The 6,048-nt window shown below is 37.2% G+C and overlaps 1 non-coding gene across 1 annotated transcript; it reads right to left on the reverse strand.

The window, feature by feature from the left end:
- Positions 1–4,558: 4,558 nt before the first annotated feature.
- On the reverse strand, positions 4,559–4,630 carry TRNAG-ACC. The gene has a single exon. It is a non-coding gene; the product is annotated as a tRNA-Gly (tRNA).
- Between the last annotated feature and the right edge of the window lie 1,418 nt (positions 4,631–6,048).

The raw sequence follows: 6,048 nt of genomic DNA on the forward strand, positions 1-6,048 counted from the left end.
CATATAAAGGATATCATAGGCTATTTCTCCTTCTCTGTCTTACTTCACTCAGTATGACACTCTCTAGGGTCCACCCATGTTGCTGCAAATGGCATTATTTCATTTTTTTAGTGGCTGAGATTTTTATTTCAATATTTTAATTCTTTGAAGTTTTACCAATATTATTTGATCCCCGGATTATATCCGTTTCTTGCCTTTGCATCTCACTCAATTATTTTATACTAGCATGCTTCCCTTTTATATCATTCTGTTATCCCTCTATAGCCCTACGGTTTCTGTTCTTTTCACCAAGGAGACCATGGATTCTTGCCTTTCACTGATGATGTTGTAATAGGTTTTTATTGCTTGGCCTTTATGCAATTCTGTCTCTGGTTTAGGGAATGCTGAAGAACCACTCTTTGGGAACTGGTTCCTCACATCCCATATTTTCTCCTCCATCAACGTGGTCCAAATAGAAGCTTAAAGCTTACGCCTCCTTTCTCTGTGACCTTCAGCCTTCTCTCTGGCTGCATGCCTCCATACTATATGGATTTTTGGAAGTTCATGCTCCTGATGATTTATAATCCTGCCTATCATCTTTAACAGGGGAAACAACATCCTGGTTTTTATTTGATGCTTCTCAGGAGCAGCTCAAGCACTAAGCTGGCCTGCTTTTTCTCCCTCATCCAGAATTCTATTGAATTCTCCTTCTTATACTACAGCCCTCTTTATAAACAAGTGAGTTAAAAACCAGTGAATGAATGAGAAATGAAGTTTATCTTTACTTTCTTCCATGCTCGCAGGGCTACTTCAGCTTATAAAGGTTCATCATAAGCCAATATGTTATAGAATTTCTTGACTTGAAGTCATCTGCCTGCAGTTTCATGAAACTCCTGCTCATATTCTGAGCTTAGATTGTCAGTCAAAAAGAGGTTTGAGTATTTTTATGAGTGTTTCTGTTTGGGTACATTTAATGTTCAGGCTTTCTGTAGAGTTTTTAGTCAGAAACTGGAAATGCTGCAGTGAGGGCTACTAGCTCAGATCCATTTTTCCGGAGAATTCAGTTCATTGGAGATGGTGGTGGTGAAGGTCATGGGAGAGTTGGAGAGTTTTGTTTGATGGCATTTTAATATAAGGGGCTTGAGTGATTTCTAAAGTTCTGAGGAGCAGAAAAGCCATTTTAGACCATACATTCACCATTATCTGAGTGAAGTACATGGAAAAACAAAACAAAACAAAAAACAAGACAGTTCCCAAGAGTTAACTGGAGATAGTTGAGGTTTTATCCATCTATGTGATCACAATTACATTGTAAGCTAAAACTCACTAAAACAGGATTGGGTCTGAAAGGTTTAAACTTGTGAAGATCATCTATTTAGTTGTGTGTGTATAAAGACTAACTAAAGTAGATTCAAGCTTATCTATATTCAGAGTATTGCAGAGCAATTTGTGGTTTGCATATCTTCTTAAATAAGGACAAATAGTCCTCTGTTTATGTGGTTTGGTCAATGGAATCTTTGTAATTAGATGTGTAAGCTATGCCCGTATCAGCAATTTGAGAAAGCTCTGATGATTTTATTTGAGAATTTGACTTTTAAAAATGCAAGAGCTTTCTTTCAATTTTTCATATTCTCCTTCCTGTTACATTATTTTACTGATGACCATTTGCTTTCTTGTTGCTTGTAAATGGTTACTTTATTTAAAAACTGTGCTTAATGTGTTTTGGTAGTTCCAAAATGTTCACTTATTAAAGCTGGTGACATTGTCATATTGCGTTCATTGCAATGGCTGCTAAGAAAATCATCAGCTTAAGCAATACCAACTGCATTTCAATAGACAAATTAATCTTTTCTTGAAAGCTTCATCTAATCTCCCTTGTTCAACAGGAAGTTTTCTGCCTTGTAGGCATTTGTGATCTTTTGGCAGTAAAGAAGAAATATGATCTCTATAAGTAGAACTTTAAATGATTTTTTTAGAGTAAGAAAGCATAAATGTTCTAAAAATACGAGTGACTTTACTTGAATGCAGGTTTCAAAGGGAATGGATTTATAAAGTATTTATTTCTGCTAGGAATACCATTTGGCAGAAAAAGCACTTTCTTTATAGCAGGCAGAGAATAGGATTGTGAGGAAGCCATGGCAAAACATTAATTTATTGAAAATGATGTTTGTATTTTTTTTCAGACTTCTGCCCTTGAACAAAACCTGTGTATCTAGATTTCCCTATCTATGAAATGTGTTAATTCTTTCTACCTTGTTTGGAAGATCATTATGAACATTAATGATGGCTTTCTATGGATAAATTCTGTATAACTTCTTTTAATAGGAGTATGGATAATTTACTCTTAAATGAAGATAGTGCAAAGTGAAGCAGCTCAGCCAGTTATGCTGTTAGCTGATGTCTCACTAGACAGGGAAGTTCAAGGGAAAGATTTTTGGGTGTGCCTTCCAGTTTGCAACAATTTCCAGAAGAAGATCTCAAAACAAGCCTCTCTGTTCCTAATTACTGTATGCGATGCTGTTGGTCTGCTCTTATTGTTTCCCAGTAATCCACAGCCAAACCATAAGCCAAAGAAGTTGTCTCACTATGTATGGGGCACACCCAGATGTACCACACAACCTCAAGTGGCAGATGCTTGAATATCCTGCAGCAATCTTCTCCCCAATTCATAATTTCTAGCAAGCAAGCATTGGTACCATCCCAATAGAACAACTATATTTTAGAATTTGATATATCTGGTCTTGATATTTCATGTGAAGTAAAGCTTGAGGGAGCTAATCAATGTGGACTGTGATATAATGAGATGCCTCATAATCATATTAAAAGATGGAAAATGTTATCTGTCTGTAAGCCTACAATTTGAACTCAAGTGTAGACAGTGAATATAGAGGTGAACATGAAAGCCAGGCTTCCTGTACCAGGGAGCTTTCTCCATCCAATTTAGAAGACAGAGTATAAATGAATAATTTAAAGTGTTTGCATAAGATTGAATCCAGGTTTTATTGGTCACGTGTGTGCACTCAGACGTGTCCTACTCTTTGCGAACTCATGGACTGTAGCCTGGCAGGCTCTTCTGTCCATGGAATTTTCCAGGCTAGAAATATTGGAGTGGGTTGCCATTTCCTTCTCCATTTATTGGTGTACTCTGAAGCTAATAGAGTTTTGCACTGTATTAAAAAAGAATACAAAATTCAGTATGAAAAGGAATACTTATTTTGAAAGAAAAAACACATCAGATTGGAAATTTAAGAAAGTATTACAAATATAATAAAATCCAGAAAATAGCATAGTACATTTATTAAATAACTACGCATTGCTATCTTCTCATTTTTCATTTCTTAGCTTATGTTCTCTAGTTTATTTTCTATATGATAATGATTTTGGGAAAATTATTTTTAAAAATCTAGCAGATAATTCAGATTTCCTTTAGGGTGGTTATCAAAATAATGCTTTCATTGACTGCTTTAAGAGGCATGAAATTTGCAAATCCACACTCAGAACATCAAAGTGTTACTATTACTATTACATGTCTGTGCTCCACAAATAAATTTTTTAATAAATTGTGTTTTGCAAGATTTTTATCATCTGAAATCCACCTCTCATAATGAGAGGTACCGGTTAAGAAGTCCAAGATGACATGAACACCATGCATTATATATCAAAGGGAGGTAGCCACATCTGTTGGACTGACTCTGGGAATTTGAGAAAGAAAGAAAGAAAACTTAAGAGGAAATTGGGGGAAAGACAAACAAACTCAAGAAAAGAAGAACAAAAAGAGGAACAATGGGAAAGGAAAAGGAAATACCATTTTTAGGCTATACTAAGCATTTAATATACACATCCCCCAAAATTATGAAGAGATAAATTTGATTTTCCTGATTTTACAACTTAGAAGATTGAAGCTCAGAAATTTCAACTGTTTTACTCAATCTCGGTTACTGAAATCTGCAGCTGGAGTTCAAGCCCATGTTTGCCTGATTCAAATTATTTATTCAATAAACATTTGTTACAAGCATGCTATATATGCCATTCTCTGGGGACTGGGCCTATAAGGATAAGTAAAGCATGTTTCTGCTCTCAAGTCAGTTACTGTTTCCCATGGACAGTACTTAGATAATGAGTAGAGAGTTTTCTCTACCAGGTAGAGAAAGGACAGTAATTATAAGCAATGAAACACACATAAGCAAAGACAAAATAGTCTCTGGCAGGGAGGACTATCAGAGATGATTTCCTCCAACATTAGGGATGCTATTGGGGCTGGTAGTAGTAGTTTGAGCTGCCGATAATCTTAGGAGCAATAGAGTGCACAATTTATCATCTTATGGCTTTTAGCACTCTTGACTGTATTTTCACTAGTTTCGTCTTTGGAGGAGTGTGCCTATCTTTTATGAACGGAAGTATAAACCACAAGACTCCATTCCAGAGCTTCAGGAGTTCCATGAAAAGTGAAATTGTTAGTTGCTCAGCCATGTTCAACTTTTTGTGACCCCATGGACTGTAGCTCACCATGGAATTCTGTTCAAGGACTTCTCCAGGCAAGAATACTGGAGTGGGCAGCCATTCCCTTCTCCGGGGGATCTTCCCTACCCAGGGATTGAACCTGGGCCTCCTGCATGGTGGGCAGATTCTTTACCATCTGAGCCACCAGGGAAGGACTTCCATAGTGTATTTACCAAGTCAGATTGGATGGTGAATATTGATGCAGGCATTTGTTAATTCAAATTGTTATAACTTCTCAACTTGTAGATATTGGTATAGTTCCATAAAAGACATGAAGCACTTAGTATCATGCCATGATCCGATTGCATGCTTTCAACTAATTTAATTATGGTGATGAAGATGCAAGTGAATGTTTCAATAATGTACATTTAACAATATTTGTTCCATTATTATAGTCCTTGATGATCTGAAATGTGAGCACAGCAGTAGATGCCATTTTGATTTGCACTCTCGGACAAGTGAAATAGTTGCATGTCAACCAGGATGAGAAATATAGAATGCGTTAAACCAATCTTGTCATTTAATATCTGATGAATTACGAGTGATCACCCTTCCTGAAATATGTCAGTTTCTTCTGGTAGCACGCAAGGCTTTGTATTCATAGCTGGCACAAATTGCTGTCTCAATGTATGCTCAATTTAACAACTGTCTGTTAAAGTTATCAACACATTCCAACATCCATTGTACAAAAGAGCCCCTTCGTGCATTAAGGCAGAGTGATTATCAAAACGGTGCAGGAAAGGGAAATACCCTTTGGTGCACCTTATAAAACTGCACATGCAATAGTTTGGAAAGTAGGCATTTTTATAGCATGGGAATATATAGTATAAATTTGATGTGGCAGTAAAAATTTTTTAAAAAAGCGAGAGCAAAGAAATAAAAGTCTTTCCATATTGCACACATGCTAACCTCTACTTTCTGAAACCATAAAAAGCTTAAAATACCCAGCAGGTGTTTTAAAACTTAAATTAATTGCCAACACATTATTATTAATTTCAGAAATGCTGAAAAAGGAAAATAAAAAATATGTGTTGACATAGTGGTACATGGGCTATCTGAAAACAAATAGAAAACCTAAATAGGCTCATGCATGCATGCATGCTAAGTCGCTTCAGTCGTGTCTGACTCTGTGCGACCCCATAGATGGCAGCCCACCAGACTCCTTCATCCCTGGGATTCTCCAGGCAAGAATACTGGAGTGGGTTGCCATTTCCTTCTCCAATGCATGCATGCATGCTAAGTCGCTTCAGTCGTGTCTGACTCTGTGCGACCCTATGGACAGCAGCCCACCAGGTTCCTCTGTCCACAGGATTCTCTAGGCAAGAGTACTGGAGTGGGTTGCCATTTCCTTCTCCATAAATAGGTTCAATTGGATATATTTCATTCACAAAATAGCAATTAATAGTATACTTGCTGCTGCTACTGCTAAGTTGCTTCAGTCGTGTCCAACTCTGTGCGACCCCAGAGACGGAAGCCCACCAGGCTCCCCCGTCCTTGGGATTCTCCAGGCAAGAACACTGGAGTGGGTTGTCATTTCCTTCTCCAATGCATGAAAGTGAAAAGTGAAAG

The sequence above is a fragment of the Bubalus bubalis genome, chromosome 7, assembly GCF_019923935.1.
Source record: "Bubalus bubalis isolate 160015118507 breed Murrah chromosome 7, NDDB_SH_1, whole genome shotgun sequence".
NCBI classification, from domain to species: Eukaryota; Metazoa; Chordata; class Mammalia; order Artiodactyla; family Bovidae; genus Bubalus; species Bubalus bubalis.